Source organism: Puma concolor, chromosome B1, assembly GCF_028749965.1.
Source record: "Puma concolor isolate L17-30 chromosome B1, mPumCon1.1.hap2, whole genome shotgun sequence".
NCBI classification, from domain to species: domain Eukaryota; kingdom Metazoa; phylum Chordata; class Mammalia; order Carnivora; family Felidae; genus Puma; species Puma concolor.
The window spans coordinates 144,898,115-144,922,675 of NC_141670.1; the positions used below are offsets into that span (position 1 = coordinate 144,898,115).

At 43.6% G+C, this 24,561-nt stretch overlaps 1 protein-coding gene across 5 annotated transcripts in view; it reads right to left on the minus strand.

Annotated features, from left to right (window-relative positions):
• SHROOM3 (shroom family member 3) overlaps positions 1 to 24,561 on the minus strand; it is a 327,995-nt gene that overhangs the window by 171,359 nt on the left and 132,075 nt on the right. Inside the window, exons 1-2 of one of the 5 annotated variants that reach the window (XM_086704811.1) lie at positions 12,316 to 12,849; positions 7,458 to 7,583 (exon numbers count right to left, since the gene is read on the minus strand). The exons of 3 other annotated variants lie outside the window; for them this stretch is intronic. The gene's annotated coding sequence lies outside the window, so the exon portion shown is untranslated. Of the gene's footprint in view, positions 1 to 7,457; positions 7,584 to 12,315; positions 12,850 to 24,561 lie in introns of those variants that run through there. One more of the 5 variants, XM_086704809.1, reaches the window with a different exon arrangement.

Here is a 24,561-nt window from a genome sequence, read left to right on the forward strand (position 1 = left end):
GGGAAGCTATAACCTCCCATTGAGGTGCTGAAGCTAAAAACCAGGGAATCATCCTAACCGCCTCTCTCTCCCTCACCCAAAGAGCCAACTTGTCATCAAGTCTTCCTATTCTACCTTCTGGATATCGAATCCACCCACTCTTCTTGCCCCACCATAGCCTACGTGACTGCTCACCTGGACCAGTCCTCTCTCACTAGTTTTTTTTTTTTTTTTTCCCCTCCAGAATTGCCATCTTCCAAAATGAAGCCAGAATGGTCTTTCTCAAACACAGATCTGATTTTTGTTGCTGGTCTGCCTTTTAAATCCTTCATTAGCTCCCCATTACCTTCAGGATCCTGTTCAAACTCAAGGGCATCCTCACATATGCTCCCTAAAGAATACCAAATACATTCAGACAGGGCTACCCCCAGCCCACGCGGCACCTTGTGCAAATCAGACAAAACAACTTCTTTTCTAGGTGGTTGCCGCTGCTCCAGGGGGCAGGGCCTGGGCTGGATTGCAGCCCTGCTCCCACCCCATCTCTGCCTCTCTTTCAGTAGGTCACAAGCAGACAGTCGGACCCACAGCCCTGCCTTGAGGATCTGCTCAAGTACCTCTTTGTTTACTTTGTCTAGAAGCCTTTCCTTACCCACTAAATCCATCTACCTAACTCCTATTCTCCCCTCTGGAAAACAAGACCCTCATCTTCCTACAAGAAGCTTTCACCTATTCTACACCACCAGAAAAATTCTAGGCTACCATGGCATGCCTGTTATGGATTTTCTTGTCTATTCCTCCCCACCCCGAGATGCTGCATTCTGTGAAAGCGAGGACGCTGTCTTTCAGACCTGCGTGCCTGTAAAGCCTAGCACAGTGCCTAGGTTGGTGCAGACCAACGGTTCTGAATGTCAAATGTGCAGACCAATGGTTCTGAACGTCAAATGAATGATGCCTCCTCCTCCCAGCTACTTAGTCTTGTCACCGTGTAAGACCCCCAGCCACTTGAAGATTAGGCCATGGGGTCTGCTTCCTCAAATTACATAATCCCTACTCAAAGAACAAGAAGGCAGATCTCATTTAGTAATTATTTCATTAGCCTATGATTAAGAAGAACAAACATCTTGGATTTCAACTTTTTGTCCACTTCTGACAGTTCACTAATACACCTGTCATTGACTATTTAGTCCTTCACTGGATCCTGCTTCTTTCTTTAGCTTTCCCTTCCCTCTCCCAGACTTGTTCTACTTAACATCCAGCCAGATAGGGGGGTGCATGGGAATTTGTGGTACTCTCTACTTTCACAAATGTTTGGACATTTTCGTAATAAAAAAATAAATATTAAAAAATAAACAGCGCATCTGGCTGGCTCAGTCGGTTAAGTGTCCGACTTTGGCTCAGGTCGTGATCTCACAGCTCTTGAGTTTGAGCCCTGCATCGGGCTCTGTGCTGACAGCTCAGAGCCTGGAGCCTGCTTCGGATTCTGTGTCTCCCTCTCTCTCTGCCCCTCCCCCACTCATTCTCTCCCTCTCTCTTTCTCTCTCTCAAAAATAAACATTAGGGGCGCCTGGGTGGCGCAGTCGGTTAAGCGTCCGACTTCAGCCAGGTCACGATCTCGCGCTCCGTGAGTTCGAGCCCCGCGTCAGGCTCTGGGCTGATGGCTCCGAGCCTGGAGCCTGTTTCCGATTCTGTGTCTCCCTCTCTCTCTGCCCCTCCCCCGTTCATGCTCTGTCTCTCTCTGTCCCAAAAATAAATAAAACGTTGAAAAAAAAAATTTAAAAAATAAATAAATAAATAAACATTAAAAAAAAAGAAAAACTACTTACCCATACTCATTGAACCACAGGCTTGACTCTTACATTTATGCCTTTCTTGGGATTTTCCTTATCAGTCCTCCTTGGTTCTCCCAATTGCCATCAGGGGCAGGTCACACGGATTTCATTTATGACTTCACTCAGCAACCCTAGTCTCCTCCCCCTCAAATCTCTCACTATTTCCCTCCTGATACGAACCCAGAATTCTCTCTCTTCTCCTATTTAAATTAGGCCAAAGGGAGTGGAGCCACCAGACTTTAACTCCCTGTCAAAGGCACTTATATATCTGAAATCTAACCATTTTGCTTATGAAAAATATACTTTTCAATTGGATACAGAGCCATTTTAGGAAGGACTGGGCAGGGCTATCATGTGTTTTTGTCTGAGACAAATGATATTGTCTCCTTGCTCGCAACTATTCTAGGAGAACATGGCCCTGCCCAAGCCTTCACTGAAGGGATGAGGCTGGACCAGCTCGCCCCTGGCTACCAGTTTGTTGCCCATGGTGCTTGGAACTGGAGCCCAGAGGCTGAGTTAACCAGGTGAAGAAAGCTCAAGATCTGTGAGGGAATCTGGAGTAGAATCCAGCGACAGCTCTGTGGTGAGCCAGGGCCACACATAAGCCCATATGAAGAACAGAAACCCACAAGTCTGAGAACATGCATCAGACAGCATTTTGTTGCTATTATTGAAAGTGATACAAGTGACATTGGACCCACAAAGAAATTGAAGCACAAATGGGAACTTCTTGGGAAGGGCAAGAATGGAGGTGGCCTCAGGGATTAAAAACTATTGTCAGCTTTTCCCTTCCCCTATCAGGTACTACCGCTGTGTGTGTGTGTGTGTGTGTGTGTGTGTGTGTGTGTGTGTGTGTGTCCCCATCATATATATATATATATATATATATATATATATATATATATATATATAACTTTTTCTATAGAAATAGGATTCTTAAATGTGTGTGTGTGTGTGTGTGTGTGTGCGCGTGCGCGCACCCTTCTTCCTCACAGACATAATTCTGTTTCAGTTGCAATATCAGATGACCATGTATTCAGGAAGGTGGATCCTTCCATAGCCCCAAGAGATAAATCATTCTTGATCTACACCAATCATGGCATTCTGACTTCATTGCCAGTTATTAGTCTATTCATGGGCATAGGACACAACCCTAGCTAATGAGATCTGACTCAAAGAAAAATTTGCAGGAGGGATTTTGGAAACGCATTCTTCATTCTTGATAAAATACACAAAACTGAGACTCCTTCCTGCCCTTGGACAAAATTGTGTGAGTATATGATTCCTGGAGCTGCAGCAGCCTTCTTGTAATCATGAGGGGGCAAATCTGGGGATGAAAATCATCATGCTAAAGATGGTAGAATGGAAAGAGATGAGCCTGGAGCCTTGACATCACTATGCCATTCGATTAACCGTGGAACCACGTTTTCCAGGAAGCTAGTCTGCAAGAAGAATAATGGAACTGATGTTTAAAGTGAACTAAAATGAGGGACTATGCAATCCAGTGAGAAAGTGAATAGCTGCCTACTTGCCAAATCATAACAAACGCTAATGGTTAGTGTTCTCTTACCACGTGTCAGGCAGTGTTCCAAGTGCCTTAGACGTATGGTCTCATTTAATCTATACAACAATGCAACCAATAGATACTTTCATTATTTCCTACTTTTCAGGTGACTTGATAAGGTCCAGAAATAGTGAATAATTTATCCAAGGTCACAAACTCAGCAATGCCAAGGTGGGAACGCACACTAGGCTTCTGACTCCTTCTGACTGAATCATTTGGTTAAACCTAAAGAGTTCCTGGCTTCCTACAATTGGATTTCCATAAGCTTCTTTCATATCTGTGCAAAGAACCCCTTTTTTAAAAAAAATTTTTAATGTTTTATTCTTGAGAGAGACAGAGCGAAAGAAAGCAGGGGAGGGGTAGAGAGAGAGGGAGACAGAATCCAAAGCAGGCTCCAGGCTCCGAGCTGTCAGCACAGAGCCCAACGCAGGACTCAGACTCACCGCAAGGTCATGACCTGAGGTGAGTTGGACACCCAACCGACTGAGCCACCCAGGCACCCCTAAAGAACCTTTTTTTAATCCGAGCTGGTATGAGTGGGTTTATGTTCACTGTACCCAAATATTCCCCCAGGCACTGGCATTGGCCAGACTCAGGCTTTCTTTCTCCACCCCATAATAAGTCTGTTAGTCTCAATATCCATATGTTAGATGCACTGAGTCCAAATCCCGCATTAAAACTCTGAGTCAGAGGAATTCATGGTTCCCTGGTTTGTCCCCTCCCCAATTCTCACATGGCAGGTGTGTCTGAGGGCACAACTTTTTGGGGGAGCGCACTTTTATGGGCACTACTTCCAGTGGGATGTGACTACTAACATGTCAATGGACACCTGACAAGGGATGCAACTGTTGACGCTGGTTCAAATAACTGCCCTATTAAACCCTCACGTCTAATTGTACCTGTTTTGTAACCTCAAAATTTTTGTGTTAAGTGACAGCCCACAATCACATATGTCTCTGTAGCTCCGTGCGATCAGGAAGGCATTTCTATGGCCTTCCTACTGTTTATTCATGTCACACCCTCACTCCCTCACTCATTCAACAAATATTTGAGTATCTGCCATGCCCCAGGTACTATGCTAGGCACTGGGTATCAACAGGTTACATTCTCTGCCCTCACAGAGGGCAATAAAGTGTAATCATATGCCAGATCACTTGTTTCTCTAATCCACAGGACAGCCACGACAAATGAAAAAGGCACACAGGAGCAGACAGAACATTTTGTGGGCATATCCAATGTACGAGTTAAGAGTGCAGACCCTGCCGGCCGACTGCCTGGGTTCAGTCACAGCTCTGTCACTGCGTGACCTTGGATAGATTAGTTACTGAACTGGTTATATCAATTATATAACGATTAAATGGGGGTTAAAAGTGTAGCTGTGTTCATAGGGTAGTTATGACAGCATTTTAATAAATCATGTAGAACAGAACAAGTATAATACAAGTGTTCGTTCAATAGAAAAAATGAGCTGTAGCCTGTTCCACCCACTGATCATAACTTAGCAACTTTGCAGCAAGCAGTAGTGCTATGACAACATGCTAACCTCAGAATCTGCAAATGGAACATAGCATGGTCAGCCCCGGGGAGGACCGGGACTCCAGACGCCAGGACCAGGGCACCACTGCAGGAGTCTGACCAGCCTGGCCACCCCTTACCAAAGTAAAATAGAGCTTCTACAACCAGTTGTTTCTTGCTCTCAGAATCCCCACACTAAGATGTTGGTGAAAGAGAATTTGGGGTGCCTGGGTGCTCAGTCAGTTAAGCATCCAACTCGATTTTGGCTCAGGTCATAATCTCACGGTTGGTGGGATCAAGCCCCACAGCAGGCTCTGTGTTGACAGCACAGAGCCTGCTTGGGATTCTCTCTCTCCCTCTCTCTCTGCCCCTCCCCCACTCATGCTCTGTCCGTCTCTCTCTCTGTCTCTCAAAAATGAATGTTAAAAAAAATTTTTTTTAAAGAGAGAATGTAAGGTGACTTTCCTGCAGAGTTCAGTTTTCAATAAGCAGATCTTAGAAGAAAGGAGAACCACAAATTTGGAAGAAATTTTTGAAGTCAAGCTGGAGTCCAAATGTTGGACAACCCCTCTGACCGTTGGTTACCCATCCTCTCCCGGAACATTTCCATTGATGAGAATGTACATTTTTAGAGAGCCTTTCTCTTTATTGCTCATCAAGTTGCCATCAAGTTTTTTCTTTAATTGTTTCCAAACCATTTATTTTGGTTCTGGAGCAAGGATAGCCCCAATTCTAAATGGTGGTCTTCAAATGCCTGGAGAAAAGGTTTCCCTCTTTTCTAATTTCTGAGCTCGTCATCACTTGACGTGAGTTATGACCCATATCCTTCAAGTTCAAAGGAGGACATCAATAGAATCTAGATATTCAAAGGTGTGTCCGGGAAGGTTATTTTGAGAGGGGGTTCTTGAACTGCCTTTGAAATCCAATCTTGCTTCTGGGCTCTGGAGAGAAGGAAAAGACCCCGATTCCTCATTTTCATTATATCTGCAATACATTCCTTCCCTCCTCAAATCCTGTGGCCTAGAGAAGGGTATTGACATCAAAACTCAAACATGAGTACATTACAATAGCATATGAATTCAGTGGAATTCAATAGGATTTTGTAGCTGAAACTTAAGCCAAATGTCTCAAAATACACCTGTCCTTGGAGAGTATGGACTTTGTACTTTCATAATAGAAACAATGGTTTGGCTGAAACAAGGCCAATTTTTATTTTGTATTTATTTATTTTTTTAAGGCCAGTTTTTAAAAAGTACACTTTTCCCTCTATATGTGTGAAGATATAGAATTGGGACATTTTTAGGTGATAGAATTGAATACTTACGGAGCCAAGCTTGAGAGTTTAATTCTCTTAAGAACAATCGGTTTTGATCTCAACAAAGCTGTCTTCTGTGTGCTCACATCATCCTGTATTTAAATCCCAGGTAGCAGTAATAATAAACAAATGGACAATTGCTAACCATTATGGAAAATTTTCTATGGCATTGGCACTCTGCTAAAGGCTTTACACAAATGATTTCATTGAAACCTGTCAACAGAACAGCTCAGTGAAGTAAGTCATAGGGTTCATTCAGAGGAAAAGCCAAATGCCTTCTGGTGGCCCAGAAGGCCTTGACCTCTGTCCCTCCTTACACTGGCCTCTCCTCTTCCTCACACAAGTCCTTTATACTTTCCTCCCAGGGCCTTTGCACCTGCTGTTCTCTCTGTTTCCAGTGCTCTTCCCCAGCTCACCATAAGCCTCGTTCTCTCCCCTCCTTCAAGCCTTTTTTCAAATGTCACCTTGTGGGGTCTTCTCCAACATCCCTCTAAGAAACGGCAATATCCCTCTCTGCCATGATATGCCTATCATATATCACACTTCCCTGCTTTATGTGTTTCCATGAAAGTTATTTTATAATCTTCAACACAAGTCACATATTTGGGGGTTTGTTACCTGTCTCCCTTGACCAGAACGTGTGCAAAAATTTTTGTCTACATTTGTTCATGACCCTAAACCCAGCATCTAGAAGTAAAGCTGGCACATGGTAGGTACTCCATAAATATTTACTGGTTAAATTTTTTACGTGGGGCAATAGGCACAGAGAGGGTAAGTGGTCTGGCTTTTTATAGAAAGAAAGACTTCCTAGGAACCCACAGTCCAGATGTCCATATCCATTTCCTTTGACCATCAGGGGCAGTACATCAGATCTGAATAATACTTCATGAGTCGAAACACACACCATCAATCAAGAATATAAAGAAGTGTTTTACGTATGTTCTATATTCAAGAATGGCATATACGTACGCCTGTTGGACTATCTTGCAACTCCCCTGGGACATTTTACTTGGTAAGACTGGAAGGACATTTTAAAACGTCAAACTGAAAACGGAAGAGGATATAAAGTTCTCATGAAAATATTTTCGCAGGGTTGTACAACGGCAAGAGTGACGGCCTGTAATCCTCCTTCATAAATGCCATTCACATTCAAGGATTGTTTTCCCGAGTGCCTTTTATGTGATTACATTTAACCTTCCACACAATGCAGAAATCCAATTGGCAGATGAGGAACATGCTCTAAGAGGTTGCTTACCTTCCTAAAATAGCCCCATAAGTGCCAGAACTTGGGATATAATTCTCTTGTCTCTATCTGGTGTACCTGCCCCTGTGGAAACAGCTGCTGGTTAGGCTTCAGGTGTTCGTCATTTTCCAGACTCTCCTATCCGGAGGAACAAACTTGGTTTTTGTAGATGGCTAATTTAATGCCTCATCAATTGAAAAATAACAAACGACAGACACTACTTCCCCTCTGTCTTTTTTAAAGGGCTACTGTTAACACAGATTCAAGAGACTCATGTTGGAACACACATATGGTCACAGGAAAACTAGCATCTTTGTCTGAAGTTCATTTCACTAACTAAACAGCCAGGCTTATAAAGCTCACGTTATTACAGAGGGAAAAATGCAGCTGCCGACAGGGTCGTTAAATGCAACAAACACCAGAAAAATCTCAAAACACCAACCACTTTTTTCTGAACCATATATTTGCCAATTTTTTCTCCACGGCTTTGGAAACTTGTTTCCATCTCTACCCTTTTTCCAAAAAGAATTCTACCGTAGGCAAAAAATAAAAAAAAAAATTAAGACCTCAAAACCAAGTACAAATTGCTCATTTAAAGAGCAGGAATTAAGGATGTGGGGGCTTTTCTTCCTTAAAAGCTCATCATTCTGTAGAAAGAATCCGAATCCTGTCCTGATTCTTCGTGAGCAATGGAGCAGTTTTGGGTTTTGTGTTAGTTAATTTTAATTAAAAAAAAGGGGGGGGGCACCATTCTTGAGAAGCTGTTGCTACGAGACTTCCTGAGCCTCAACAGATGGCCACAGAGCGGTTCTCAGCCCTGAGCTCTGTGCTGTGAAGCCCTCCACTCAGGCATACCATTAACATTCCTGAAATACCTTTGGAGGCGATGCGGGCCAGCGCCCTCAGACTGGCTCACCCGCAGCTCCTGGGCTGGCCTCCCTTGTCAAGGGGCCCAGGCTGAAATCTGTTGTAAACGAATGATCAGGCCTCTCTAGGAAAAGGCCAGAGCAGAGAGGTTGCTGTCCTTCTCTGTTAAGCTTTGGACAAACATTAACAACAAATCCCTGGGGTCGTGAGCTGTTTGGGTGAGCACGTGGGCACACATACATGTGCACAAATACATGTACACACGTGTGCACATGCACATGCACGCACACCACCCCCCATGCCCCATTCACTTCCTTGTTTGTAAGCCCCTGACCCCCTCTCCCAGCCACAGAGTGATCCAGTTAAGACAGCAGCATATTTTTGGACTGAAGCATTTTTAGTGCCCAAACAGAACTGCTGAGCGAGAGGCTTAGGACTTTCTGATTTCTCTTTTGACAGAAAGACAGAAAAGGAAGGTGCAGCGCATAGGATTTGAGTTTCTACATCCTCGCTAGTTTCTTGGTGCTATTGGACAAATCATTCCCTTTCATCACCTTTCTCTCTCTTCCCAACTGCCATGATGATACTGACCTACATGCATCAGATGGACGGATTAATGAGGCGTGTTTAATAAACAACCTAGAAACCACTGCATAAATATCAGGTCAGTAAGACCAGCCTCCACTGCTGCCAGGGAAAAGATAAGGCAGGGACTTGGGAGACCGGACCTCGGGGTCCGAGTGCCGGGACCACCCCCCTGAAGGTCTGGTCTGGAATGCTGACCACAGTTATTGGAGGAAAAAGTCTCCTGGTAGCTTTATTGGTCACTGAGGAGCTTTGGTACTTGGAAAAAAACAAGGATTCTAAACAGCCATAGCTTTTCAGGGTGGGGCTCATTTAAATTCTATCCCCAGAGCTGTCGCTTTAAAACCGGGTCTGGACTGTACAAGAAAAGTCCTACTTAAAGTATCTGACGCCAGTGCTCACTGGATCACTTGACAGAACATCAGAGCAGTCCCAAGTTTCAGTTCACAGAAGTTTTTTAAAAGCTTTTTGCCCAATGATATCAGATGATAAGCTACAAATACCACACGGTCTCCATCATTTGACATTTATTTTTTAGTCCTGTCTGCCCAACTAAGAGGCCTGACACTGCTTAAGCTCCTGCCTTCCAAAACCATCCATTTGTCCTAAGGAATGGTCTCCCCTTTGTCTCCCAAATGTGAACATTAGGATTGCTGGAAAGGTGTTTTTTGTTTTTTGGGTTTTTTTTTTTTAATATGCCTTTTAGAGGTTTGGCCTAACAAGGAAGGCCATTTTTTTCCTATTAACCAGACATCAAAATTAAAATGAAGCTACCTATAGAGGAGTAGACATGAAAAGCTGCTTCTTTTTCCATGTGTCTGGAGCTAAGGACCCAGCTTGTTTGTCTGTCGCTGTGGCCACAGCACATTGAGCAAAGGGAACTTTCACCAAGCTGTTCTGGCTTCTGAGCTCACAGGCCTGCCCAGCTTAGCAAAGTCAGGGGCAAAAGGCTGAGATCAGGGCCATTCAGAGGGAGGGAGGGAGGGAGAGAACAAGAGGGGGAGGGAGAGAGGCAGCTGACGTAGGCAGCTTTCATTTGCATAACTGAATGTTTCAAGCAGAGCCAATGGGACACACAATGTGTGTCTGGGAGGGGGAGGCTGAGTGTGCTCTATTATGTCCCATTGTGTGTTGTCCACAACACCAGAAGGGACCTTCACCAAGCTGCACTGGAGGGAGTCAGGCAGGCATTCCACAGTTGTAGAAGGGATACTTTTAAAAATTGTCACCGGAGAAAAAATGAATTTAAGGTATTAATTCCCTGTCCCAATCTAACTCTCTAACGCTATTGTTCTTGGGATGAAATGTATGCGTGTGTGTCTTAACAACTGTGTTAAATTACATATTTGGGGGTCCCCGAATACTGTGCAGATATGTACAATGGCTTTCTATGTGAATGTGAAATGTGGGGTTTCCATGACTTCATTTTTAACCAGAAATAAAGAAGTTTTTCGACTAACTCCGTCTGCCTGTCTGTACCTTTTTAAATCACGGGGGTTTTTATGAATAGTGTTTTGTGGGGATTTTTTTAAAGATCATGATTAGAGCTAAGATAATATTTGTCCTCCTCCATACAAAAATGACTTGTCCTTGCCCCAGGAAATCATCTTTGGTTTATACACACTCTAGGTTGTAATTCCTAAGGGAAGGTAGATTTTTGAAATTTAAATTGATGCTGAATACACAATATTTATTTAGCTTTCCAACATCCATTTCTCCTTTAACTCCCTCGACATTTATAAATTTACTTGGCATCTACCTCTACCTACCAACCAATCTAATTTTTCACTTACCATCAATCACCTGTGCTATTTGACACACATAATATTTAAAATGGGGTGACCACACCCCACCCCATGGGTAATGTTATTCTTGATGCTTTCATTCACCAAAGCAGTCATTTTTAGTACTTATATTCAGTATTACTACTGTGCTGAATGTATTAGAGGAAAGTGTTTTTAGAAAAACAAGGTAGCTAACAGATGAGAAAGATGGAAATTTCCAACTGGCTACAAACATGGTAAGAAAAAGATCTATTTCAGGATAATTGACATAGCTTGCGAGGGAACAGTTTCTGAATGCTTGTCTGCTTTTCTACCACCTCTATCTGTACTCTCCATTATTGTTTACTACTTGAACAAATCATTCCGAGCTGGTGAATTAAGAAAGCTTTGTTTCATGGATGGTGTTTATATCTTTGGAGTTAATACAGTGGGAAAAGTAGTCTCAGAACCTCTTTGGATTTATAAGTGGACCTTCACCCACTTGTAGAAATTTCTCATTAAAAATATCAAAATCAAAGGGAAAATCACTTCCTCCCTATCACAACAAAACAGGCCAGGGGGTAAACACTAGTCCCAAGCCACTAGCCTTTTTGCCAACCTTGAATTAGTAAACCCAAGCATTATTACATGGATGCTGATAGCTGCCCAAGAGGGGAGACAGGACGGTCCCTGAAGTATCTGTCAATCAACTTATAAGGCAAATGAAATCAGGACAGACCTTAATATTCCTAAGCATGTCACTGTTGCTCGAATTTAGGTGCTTGAATTTAGAAACTGCCTTTTCCTCAAATATCAGGATGGGCGAAGCGAGCCAAGCAATACAATCAAACCCCTCAGGGAAGTGAAATTCACTAATTCTACCATGTTGAACAAACCTTAGAAAGAAAAACTGCTTTCGTTATCGCAAAAGGAAAAGTTAAAGACAGCTTTAAAAATAAGTGGTAATTAGAATCAGATTATAAATTCTGGGGTTGCATCATTGAAAGGAGCCAAGATAGTCAAACTGACTTTATCTTATTGCATGAGCTGGCATGTGTATTTGCTGGCCTTGATTAAAAGTTACTTTATTCTGTCATCACTTGGGCGTCTCATCAAATAGGAAGGAGTGCACAGTGAGGTGTCAACTGCCTGCAAGGGTCACAACAACTTGTCGAGTACCCCCCTCCCCATTTAGATCTTTATTTATGCCTTGGGATCACTTTGCCAACGCTTCTGACAGCCGAATAACATAGTGATTTCATCATAAAGGTCTAAACTAAACAACGACCCTGCCTCTCTTTCATTTACCTTCCCAATACTGGCATTTCTGTCAAGATCAATGTAGAAATAATGTCGAGAAATATCTGGTTTAAAGTGGACTTACCACGGGGCGCCTGGGTGGCGCAGTCGGTTAAGCGTCCGACTTCAGCCAGGTCACGATCTCGCGGTCCGTGAGTTCGAGCCCCGCGTCAGGCTCTGGGCTGATGGCTCAGGGCCTGGAGCCTGTTTCCGATTCTGTGTCTCCCTCTCTCTCTGCCCCTCCCCCGTTCATGCTCTGTCTCTCTCTGTCCCAAAAATAAATAAACGTTGAAAAAAAAAAAAAATTTAAAAAAAAAAAAAAAAAAAAAAAAAAAAAAAAAATAAAATGGACTTACCTTAAGGACGTCTAGGCCGGCAGGTCCGTTGTCCTCAGTTATCTGTTGAACACCTCTGTCCAGCATGACACTGTGCCATGCTGGCCTGCCGAGGGGGCTCGGTGGCTTGGGGGGAAGGTGACCTAGAGGCACGATTCTGGCACGGAAAGAAGCCACGGGCACCAGCCCCAGGAAGGCCAGAGCTAAGACACAGGTGTTTGACACCACCGAGGCACCTCTGCTCGGAACCTGCAATCAAACGGCTGCCCTGATTAGGCAAGTACAAAAGGCAGTTCAGATTACTACCCTCCTCCCAACCAATCGCCAGCCAGCCTGCCTGACAGCAGCAGGCCCCCTGTCGTAAGGGGAAGTATGCGCGGCCAGAACCTGAGAACCGGTTTCTACGGCGGCGGTGGCGGCCAGGTCCCGCGTGCACTCCCGCCCTGCACGCTGGAGAAGCTGTTTGTCAGACTGTTGTAAGGAGAGCTTGTGGTAACTGGCAAGCCATCTCCTGCCCTTCCCCAAAGAGTGTCTCTCCAGGTCCTTTGACCTATAAACACCACGCACCCTGAGTACAAAGTGAAGGTAAGGAAGAATGAATGGCTTTGGTAGCTTTAACCACTGAGTGCCCCTGTCTGCTCCCTCCCTCCCCTTGCGATTCTCCACTAGGGTTTCTCTGCAGCTGCATAAGTTCAATTTTTAATTAGTTATGCTTTGTGCAAGCAACAGTTTCTCATAGAAACTAGGAGAAGGCAAGGGAGAATCAAATACGAAGAAAAACCTTTCCACGGCTCTTGTGTCCAGCAATAAAATTCAATATTGTAAAAATCACCTCCGACAGAAAAACGTATAAACACAGTGCTTATAAAGCAAAACAATGACATTACAGCACTGCGTTTTAAAATTCAGCACAAGTGAAGTGCCATGGAGTTCACCTTTGTGGATGGAGTCCTAACAGGTTTCCTAAACTACAACCAGCTAAAGGAATTTTGCTTGAATCTATCATCTGAGCCTCTGAGGCCACAATCCTTTGCAGCTGTATGGAGAAGTAGTGCTTGATTCAAGTTTTGGTATTTGCCCCAGACTGTACGGGTCAGCTTAACAGTAACCATAGACACAAAGAGAGAGAAAAGGAATAGCGCACACGGAAAAAGCCAGTCTTCAAGTGTGTCTGAGTGCGCGGGTATGTAAATGCATTTTCATCAGTTTACAGCTGCTGTGGTGGGAAAAAACAAATTATAGGATCCACAGCTAATCTGTAAACCTTGCTACAAACTCGTAAGAAGACTTTTACATTATTTTTTAGGTGTGGAAAAAAAGAAGAGGGAAAGGGAGCATGCCCCCAGAGACCTGCTCGCGCGTGCACACGTGCGTGCACACACACACACACACACACACACACTCAAACAACAGAAGTCTGAAATCACAGAAAGCATTACAGTCTAAATACAGTAGTAATCTCCATTCCAGACACCAAGAAAGTCGAAAGAATCCCTGAAGGTGTTGTTACATTTCAAAGGTGAGACTAATTTTATTTAAAGACAGTTCCTGTATTAACAAGAAGGGCTGTCTCTCAGAGATAGCTCTTGAATTCCAGAGCTATTTATGTATCTATACTGTGAATTCTAAGGAAATAGGATTGAGGCAAGTGCAAGATGGGAACAGTGGTCAGGATGGGGCAGAAAATCATCTTGCAGAAGACAGATATCCCACTGGATCATGTACCACATGCTTCATGTACCACATGGTTCTTCCCAAAGTCACCAGCTATCCTCTTAAGAAGGCAAAATCCTTATCCCGGTTTTGTTTTCCTCCCCTACTCTATAACCTCCCCAAACACCACAACTGAATTGCACGTCCTTCCGTCCTAGGCTACCCCCACAAAGCCAGAGGTCAAGGGCAGCCGGGCCACAAAATTCATTTTGAATGTGTCAAATTTAATAACCTCCTGCCGCTGACCAGGAGCTTGCCTCCGCAGCACAGAATGACAACTGGCTACTCTTGACATCTGTCTATCACAATCACCCATCTAATATGGGAATGCCATTCCCTCAAATGGCAGAACACTCAACAATGGTTTAAACGAGCCAGATGTCTCCTCCCTCTTCATTTCACCAGCGTTTTCCTTCTAGTCCTGCTCTGCCCAACCCCAGCTCACTTCAAACCCACTCTCCTCTAACTTCGCTGTGGCAACATCCTCAACAGATTAGTGGCTCCGGGGGACTGTGGACATTGTGTAAGGTCTTCATGGCTGCTTTGTTACATTAGAAGAGAAGATTTCTTCATGCGGTTCTTTACAGAAGCTAAAACAAGCAGGCAAGTAAAAGAAAAAAATATTACTGAAGCACTGAATCACCTGCCTTTTCACAAATTATGAGATGAATAAGAGAATTGCTGTTCTATTTACAAAGAATGGAAACCTATGTAGTACTAGACTGAACCACATTAAACTGTTGATATTTGACCACTTTTGGTCTACCGCAATAGCAATTTCATGTGAGTCAACCTGTAGTTGAACTACAGCTAAGTACTACACAACTAGTCGATAGTTACTATGTTGCATTCTCTAATCATCACCACAATTCCATAAATACTATAATTATTGTTACAGCTTCACAGATGAAGAAACGGGGGGCTTGGGGAGGTTGAGGAATATGTTGAAAATGTCCAGCTCACAAGCAGCCAAGCTGGGATTCACACTGTGGCAACGTGACTTTTCAGAGCCCACGCTTTGAACCACCAACCTCCGCAAAGGAGAATCTGAATTCTGATTTTGGTATTCACTTAGCTTCGTGACCCTGGACCAGTTACTAAACTTCTCTAAGCCTCTGTGTCCTCTCCTTGGAAATAGGACTGATAATAGAATCCATCTGACATGAGGACCAAACACAATAATTAATGTAAGTAAAGCACTTAGCACGTTGTCTGGCCCTCGGGAAGAGCTCAAATGTTACCTAATAGTAGTGGTATGGGCGGGATGATCACTCTCCCACCTGCACCAGGACCAGAAGGGAGACAGCACACGGTGTGTCCCCATCACCCTTTGCCATGGTCCAGTGGCCACTCATGGGCAGAAAGACAGTGGAGTCTGGGGTCCTTCGGTCTGGAAGTGACACCTGTCCTAGTCAGCACACATTACTTCGGCGTGTAGGAAGTTCTTCACACAAAAGCGTACACCAGCTCCCCCTCATTTAGAAGAGAGAGCACCCACGCCAGGCCGGCCCCTCACAGACGCCCCTGGTAAAATCTGCTCTCAGCCCCGTCTTCTATTTCCTGCTTACTCTACTTCAGATTTCTGTTGAGAATCTGAAACCCTTTCACAAACACCTTAGACTTCTCATTCATTTCCTACCTCGCTTCTTTGGCAATCAGCAGTACAGGGTTATGCAATCCGTGTTTGAAGACACATTGATGGTCTAATCTAGAAGCAATGCTATGGAACCCAGAAGGCGGAGGTTGGGCTCTCCCTTCTGGTTCTGCCACTGACCTGCTAAGTGACCTTGAACAAGCCACTTATCGTCTCTGGGCTCCAGTCCTCACTCTAATCCTAAGGACATCACTAAGTGTCCTTCCAGCACTAATGTCTGCGGTAAAGAGAGAATAAAAGAATACTAGATGAGATTTTAAAGGAATACGGGATTTTTATTTTTCCTTTTCTCTAAAAGCTAGTACATCTACTCAGGGACACCCTATTTTCTTCTGTTTACCTTTTTAAAAACAAGCCCACAGGCAGGAGAGTTTTATGTTACTCTTGATAAATCAAGATAGAGAGCCTTGATCTCAGAATGCCAGATTTCCACTGGTATTTTTCCTTAATGATTTGCACATGTCCCTGTGGGGTGCGATTTGCGGTTAGAAATGGGGATCTGTGGAGAAAAAGCCTCACAACATAAAGTAGAAAATGTGGTTTCCTTACTTATTTTCAATTTCTTTTTGGCTATGAATCATAGTTACACTGTTCTCCAGAAGTGTAAGTTAGACTCATCCATGTGTAAGGTATTTGATTGCCTGGCACTTAGCTGCCAGGCCTTATATTTTTATGATATGCTCCAGAGCTCAAAGTACTTTTTACAGAGTATGCTTTCATTTTTATATTATTTTATTTTTAATCTTTTAATTTGAGCACAGCTGACACACAATGTTACCTTAGTTTCAGGTGTACAACCCAGTGATTCAACTTCTCTCTATGTTGTGCTACACAGAGTATGTTTTTAAAAATTAAAAGCTTGTCCTCAATACTCCCAGGAGGAATTGAAAGAATTTTATGAATGGAGGCGATAGAAACAATCTCTTGGCCTCTGGCCCGCTTTCTTTTCACAGAGCACTCACCACCTTCTAACATACTGTATAACTTATATACATATCGTATGTATTGTTCATTTCCTCTGCTCACAAGAATGTCAGCTTTGCAAGGGGAGAGACATTTGCTTTAATCGTGGCTGACTCCCAAGCATCTAGAGCAATGACTGACATATAGTGTATATTCAATAAATAAATTAAACTTTATAAAGTCACATAAATAATTCAGGTAGAATTAGTACCCTGCACATCTCACTTTTAGAAGTCACACTCTTTCAGGGTGCCTGGATGGCTCAGTTGGTTAAGCGTCCGACTTTGGCTCAGGTCACGATCTCACAGGTTGTGGGTTCGAGCCCCACAGTGGGCTCTGTGTGACAGCTCAGAGGCTGGAGACTGCTTCAGATTCTGTGTCTCCCTCTCTCGCTGCCCCTCCCCTGCTCGTGCTCTGTCTCTCTCTCTCTCTCAAAAATAAATAAACATTGAAAAAAACTTCTTAAAAAAAAAAAAAGGAACTCACACTGTTTCATTAGAAGGAAGAGTAGGTCACACTGGCAAGGATAATTATGATGACCAAGGTGATGATGATGCGTGAGGCGAAAAAAGTAAACTTTTGTGGAGTTCAGAATTAGTTAAGCTCAGCTCTGCAAGTTCCCACATAGAAGTTGCAGGCTAAAAGAAAACTGGGCAGGGAGCCTAAAAAGAAACTTAATAAGCTCAGTTTCTCTTTTCTAGCCCATTTTTGTTTAATTTCATGGGAAATTATCTTTGCTGGAGAACTCCACGTGTGTCTAAAGGAGTCAGCTCCTTGAGGACACTTTAAGGAAAGCGGACACGCCCCCAGCTGAGCCATGCTCACTTTGTACTTCAACATTTTTTATCCCAGTCTGACCGCACACCAACATCAAGGTTGATGAGATCATGCCTGTAGGCCTCTGAGAGTCATAAAAGATGTCAGTTAAGTCCAAAGTATTAATACACAATATCTTCCCGGTATAGTAATTGTAGGACAGACATAAACCAGAAATCAGAAGGCATGACATTTTTTCACTGCTGGTCTTAATCATGCGAGTCACACTTTTCAATTTAAATTCTGAATCTCTTGTGCTCCCTTTGACCTTAGGGTCTAACACGCCAAAGGAACATGTCAGTCCTGTTCATTTTTCTCTCTTCCCCATTCCCTGGTTCTTTGGGGAAACCTAGGTATTTACTCACAAGAATGTTAGTGGCCAGAAGGTAGCAAGGCACGGCCTTAAGCTCAGTCACACCTTCAAAGTCCCAACACCCCAGATAGGGAACCCCAAGTGAACATTTAGTGCTAAGAATAACAGGCAGAGGAATTACATTTGGGTTCACATTTTACCGTTGGGATGAAAAGAATTCAGAAGAAACAGCATTGTAGAACACAAATGACAGCATTATTGATGAGTCGTTTCAAGTTCAGGGAAAATTACACAGCTAACGTAAAAAATGAATGAGGTGTAAAGGTAACAGCAAATATCAGTTCCATTTACATACTTACATATGTACTTAGTTTATCAGCAGGGTGCTTACTATGTATCAGGAAGGATACTAAGTACTTTACATATTTTGTTTTAACTTCCAATAACCCTACTTGGAAAGTACTATTATTATAATACCTACATTAGAGCTAAAGCGTCTCAGGCACAGAGAGTAAAAACTTGCTCAAGGTGGGGCACCTGGGTGGCTCAGTTGGTTGAGCCTCTGACCTCCGCTCAGGTCATGATCTCCGGGTTCGTGAGCTTGAGCCCCGTGTCGGGCTCTGTGCTGACCGCTCAGAGCCTGGAGCCTGCTTCGGATTCTGTGCCTCCCTCTCTTTCTGCCCCTCCCCTGCTTATGCTCTGTTGCTCTCTGTCTCAAAAATAAATTAAAGTTAAAACAAAAATTTTTTTTGACTTGTCCAAGATCACAACAGTAGCAAGTGGTGGTAACAGGATTTGAACCCAGGCAGCCCGACTTGAGAATATATGCACTTACACACTACTGTATATGTTAGACTCGTTATGACTTAGAAACGTGGTGTGTACAATGTTTAGGAATTTGGGACGTTTTTCCAGCCAGCAGATTTCTCCTTAGGGAGAATATGCCATACCACCCCCAGCCAGATATCAGCAGAGAAGATCAGCTCAATGGCGCCAGCCAGCAGTAACGAGAGAGGCTGTCAAGCAATTAGCCTGATGATAATTTGGTATAATAAAACCGGCTTCAAATCATAATTTAAACAGACAGTGTGGAGAACATTTTCCCTTTCTCTTTCCCTATCCTCCATCTTGTGCCATAGTACAAAGAGGCAGTTTGGATCACAGTGAGGCTAGTGAACCCACATGCCTTGAAACGAAACGTGACAGGAGACACACAGGAGCAGGCAGTCAGCACCTTATGTAGGGGTTTTCACTCACTTGGCAAACATTTCATGAGGGCTCACCAGAGTGGGCACTGGAGAGGTCAGAAAGAGCAAGACGCCATAATTCCCTGCCTTTGTTTAGTATTAGAAAGTGTCAACCATCCCTCTCCTGGAAAAGACTCAGTCTGGACAAGGGGCTGGAGATGGAAAAAGATAGCTAGCCAACCTGGGTTTGGGTACCAGGCTGGCAAACTCAAATGCCTACTGGGCCAGGCAGAGTAAATGGGCAAAATGGCGGGTGTAAGGTCATAGGAAGCTGTGGGGCCCCACCTCACCCGAAATGGGTACACGGAGTTCCAAGCCGCTGCTTCCAGATCAGATGTTTTGCCAGAAGACAGAAAGCCAGATTCTTACGTAAAACATTCAGATTTTGAACACAGATGAAACAAATGTTTGCAGGCCAAATATTTCCACAACATGTAGTTTTCAAATTCTGCCGAAGAACTTAATTAAATTCACTGAGTAGCATTTTAAAAATAAATTTGCTTTCATAGTAGATTTGGAATATGTAGACCTTCTGACCCTTATGGACCCCTCATTCAAATCATTTTTAAAATTTGTATTAAGATGTGTAGCATAGACATAACATAGGTTGTGTAACATGCACTAATCTTACACAAATGGTAAAAATGATAGTGAATATTTCCAGCTTCTGCATAAGGTTCCTTCTAGACTTTTCCAGCCCTCTACTTTTGACTTCCATTATTAATTTGTTTTGCCTGTTATTGCCTTGTTCAAATCTTAATCACAAGAAATTGATAACAGATTTAGTTGCTTCAGGTCTGAACAAAATAAAATTGGATTTAAACAAATGAAGGTACAACCAAAAAGAATCATGGTAAACCCAAATCAAGGAGTCCACTAACTTAGCCAAGGGCTTCTTAAAGTTCCACACATCTAGAGGCGCCTGGGTGGCTCAGTCAGCTAAGCATCCGACTTTGGCTCAAGTCATGATCTCATGGTTTGTGAGTTCGAGCCCTGCATCAGGCTCTGTGCTGACAGCTCGGAGCCTGGAGCCTGCTTCAGATTCTGTGTCTCCCTCTCTCTCTACCCCTCCCCTGTTCATGCTGTCTCTCTCTGTCTCAAAAATAAATAAACATTAAAAAAAATTAGAAAAAAAATTTAGAAAAAAAAAGTCTCACACATCTATTCTTTCCAGTACCTAGCATTTTCTATGTGAATACCATATGCCAAGTATGCACTTGTCACTCTGTACAGAGTATCTCATTTAAGAATTACAAAAATCCTCTGAGATACAATTGAGAAAAAATCTATACCTACTGTACAGCTAAAGAAAACCAGACTTGCAGTAGGTTCTGAGCTAGATCCATGGCCAGTACAAAGGCAGGGCTGTTACAAAGCCCAGGTATTTATCCACCGGACTACAGAGCCTCCCTTAAAATTAGTAAATGGTGTGTTTTCTTAACGCTTCCCTGAGAGTGTGATACACTCCAATTCTTAACCAGGAGCATAATGAACCTTATTCAGTTTCGAATCTGACTAGGAATTCATGCTTCACATTATAAAGATTGGTAATGGTTGTAGAGGTATTGAAAGCCAATGTTTATCATGTAGGTCCCACATGCTTTACGGACCGAGTCAGCCAGGAACCCCACAGATACTTTTATTTTTATTTTTATTTATTTATTTATTTATTTTTTAATTTATTTTTGGGACAGAGAGAGACAGAGCATGAATGGGGGAGGGGCAGAGAGAGAGGGAGACACAGAATCGGAAACAGGCTCCAGGCTCCAAGCCATCAGCCCAGAGCCTGACGCCGGGCTCGAACTCACGGACCGCGAGATCGTGACCTGGCTGAAGTTGGACGCTTAACCGACTGCGCCACCCAGGCGCCCCTATAATGTGTGTGTATTACACATTGTGTGTGTGTGTGTGTGTGTGTGTGTGTGTGTGTGTGTGTGTATCAGCTACCTTTTATTAGCATATGTCCTACCTAGCTTTATTTACCTAATTTCCTGGGACTCATGAGAACAGTGTCTTGTACAAATGTAGTCCTGAGACAGGAGGCAGATTTGGATGTTTAAAGATTTTTCTCTTGGGAAATTTGTGCAGCATGGAAATGGGATTAGAACTTCCTATAAGAGGGGCTTCCTGGTGATGAGTGGACTGCAAAGGAATTGCAGAGAACTTGTTTTGAAGCTGTGTTCTGCGTAGCAGACTCATTGTTTTCACTTAGGAGCGGTTCTCATTAGTTTTTTAACAAGATTGAGAAAACATGAATTGTTTATAGCAAAGAATATTATTTTACTGGGTGCGCAACTCACATATATGTTTTTGGGAGGTGGGCGGGCATCTAAAGCCCCGTCATCTGCCAATACCAACCGTTCATGGCTGCCTGTAGAGAAGGCAGGCTTATTCACCTGAAACCAAGTGATTGGAAGAGTAGAACAGTAAGAGGACTTACGAGGCCTTCTATTCAAACCAGTGGACAGAACTGCCAGGCCCTTCCCAGTGGCTCATCCTTTCGGCAAATGGGAAGAAGTTAAAGGCTTGCCAATACTTTTTAGCTACACGGATATAGGCCACTAGGGATTCATTTACGCCCAATGCATTTTAGCCTCAGATATGCAAAAATTTCAAGTATATGTTACTTTTCATCTCAGTAGCCACACTGAGAGCAACTATCCTGTTTGACTCGCTTCTTCCTACATTTCAGGTAGCTCAGAAACTCAAGTAAGGTCTGGTAAAACACCCAGATTTCCCCAGAGCATCTGTTCCAAAATTTACATCTGAACTCTCAGATCTAGGATTATGTTCCACGGGCAACCTGCTGAGTTAGCCTCGCGACCTTTCCTCAAATCAATACCTGTTAAGCCATTTTTAACCCACGACTTTAATTTTTGCTTTAGTCGTGGTATTATTTTTTTTAATTTTATTTTTAAGTAAAATATTTTAATTGTGGTGAAATTCACATAACATGAAATTTACCATCTTAACCGTCTTTGAGGATGTGGTTCAGTGGTACAAAGTACAGCCCACCATCCTGTTCAGGATTCCTTTCATCTTATAGAACTGAAGCTCTGTAACCATAAAACAATAACTCCCCAGGCCCCTCTCCCCCACCCTCCAGGCCCTGGCAACCACCATTCTACTTTCCATATCTATGAACGTGGACTACTGTTCCCATAAGTGGAGCAGACAGTATTTGTCTTTTTGTGCCTGCTCGTTTCATTTAGCAAGAACGTCCTCAAGGGTCGTCCACGCTGCAGCATGGAATTTCATCGTCTTTAAGACTGCAAACTCCTTGTTTTTAACTGTAAAGTGTTTCCAGTTTATCTAGCAAGTTAATAAATCAACTAGATGGAGGAGGAGTACTTGTGTGTTTAATAAGACTTTAGGCTTGGATACCATAAGCGAAGGGGGTGATAAAATTTGTTGAAATGCTGAAAGCTGTGGTTCTTCACGGTGCATCAGAATCACCTGGGAAGCTTGGTAAACCACTGGCTGCTAAGCCCAAACCCTAGAATATCGGGCATAGTATAGTGGTATCTAGAGTGGGGCCAAAGACCTCGAATTTCACAAGAGTTCCTGGTCAGTGAACCATGCTTTTGAGAACTGCTGTATCCTATTGGGGGGGGGGGGGGGTAGGTAAACCTGAAGGATTCCAACACCAAATATTTGCCACAGTGCAAGAAGGCTACGCCTCCCACCTAAGATAGGAGGCACAGAGCAGAGTAAGAATAGTGAGAAAGTCCAGTCCTTGCAATCCCAGGGTATTGTGGGAATGAAGCGTAGAACGTGGCAAGTCAGAACAAAGCTGTGGGGACCACATCTGCTTTCGCCTGTCTGGCCTCAGGGAGAAGATGGCAAGCACAGGAGGTGAGTGAGGGGGATATTTAGGAAGCTGGGGACTCTTGGCTCCATCACTCCCTCTGAGGCTCTAGGGAAAGGTCACCGTGAGGAGTGCCTGGCCCACCTCAATTTAGGCAGACGTGAGATGCCAGCCGGTAGACTTGGAATGAGCGGCTATGAAGGTGTGAGATGATCCTGGGCCAGACCCCTGGGCTGGGCGTTGCTGAGATGGGGAACTTGGCAGACGCTGTGTCTGAAGCAGATGGGAACACAGCAGACTGAGTCTGCCAGTGGGAGTTGCTAGCAATCCCCAGGGGCAGGGCTCACGCCAGCTCTGAACACAGTGACCGGGAGACCATGGTCACAGCCAAGACACCAGGGGACAGCGTGCTCAAAGACCTACACTCGTTACTGCCCCAAGCCCTCAGACACTGTTTTGGCAAAGCAGCCAGGCAGTTGAAACAAAAGATGACATCTGAGAAAGAGGGCAATGTATGTTAAGAGACTGAGCATTACCTCAAGGGACTATTCCAACCATTAGACCAGCCTAGCTTCTAATTTGGCTGGGATGAAACTTTATATTTTTTGTTTCCTTGCTAACCAGCAGGTATGAGTTTGTGAGGAAGACCAGATTAAGTTCTGACAGAGTAAAGAATCACAGTTTAAAAAAAAATTTTTTAATGTTTATTCACTTTTGAGAGAAAGAGAGAGAGAGAGAATCAGCAGGGAAGGGGCAGAGAGAGAGGGCGAGACACAGAATCTGAAAGCAGGCTCCGGGCTCTGAGCTGTCAGCACAGAGCCTGAGGCGGGGCTTGAACCCACCAGCCGTAAGATCATGACCTGAGCTGAAGTAGGAGACTTAACCAACTGAGCCACCCAGGTGCCCCAAGAACTGTGTTTGTGTTTTTTTTTTTCTTCCTGTATGTCTAAGTTATCATTTGACTAGGGTTGTTAGGTAAAATCAGGGACATACTTTTACTAAAAAATTGTTATCTGAAATTCAAATATAACTGGGCATCCTGCATTTTGATTCGCTAAATGTGTCAGCCCTGCATGTGACCTACTACGATGTGCATGCACGTGGCTTTTAGAACATCCCCTTGCCCCACTGCTTACTTCAGTCCACAAATCTCAATCGTTACACGGTCTCATTATTGCACCACTTGAGGGCAACTGCCAAAGAGTTAAATCCCAATTTGTGAATCCTGGGTTTCAAGCTTGTGTTATTATTTCAGAAACAGTGGAGTAGCAGAGAACTAGCTGAGCATAAAACTCCCCCTGTAGACAATCTACAAATGGGCAAATTCAACCTGAGACATACCAATGGCTTTCTTTTCACTGTGAAAAGAAACATTCATTTAGATGAATGTCCATCCAAACATGGACATTCACATTTGAATTGTTGTAATACACCTGTAAGTGATTTCCAAAATTGTGAAATGAGCAAGCATTTCAGCTATTCCGTGAGGATATATGATGTATCCTCTAACCCTCAGCTCCAGGGCACAGTTTCTGGCCACTCCTCAGAGCTGTGTCAGCCACACAGGCTGACATGGCCAAGGTCAGCCTTTTGAGGTTGAGGTCACCTTGTGCCCATGACTTGAAGGCTTCTAATGAGAAGACCCACCTATCTATCCATGGCTCCAGCCAATGTGTCACAGGGATAACACCATATTGATTACCTGCAAAATCACTTTAAAAAATATGAATAATAGTTTTATTACTGCTATTTG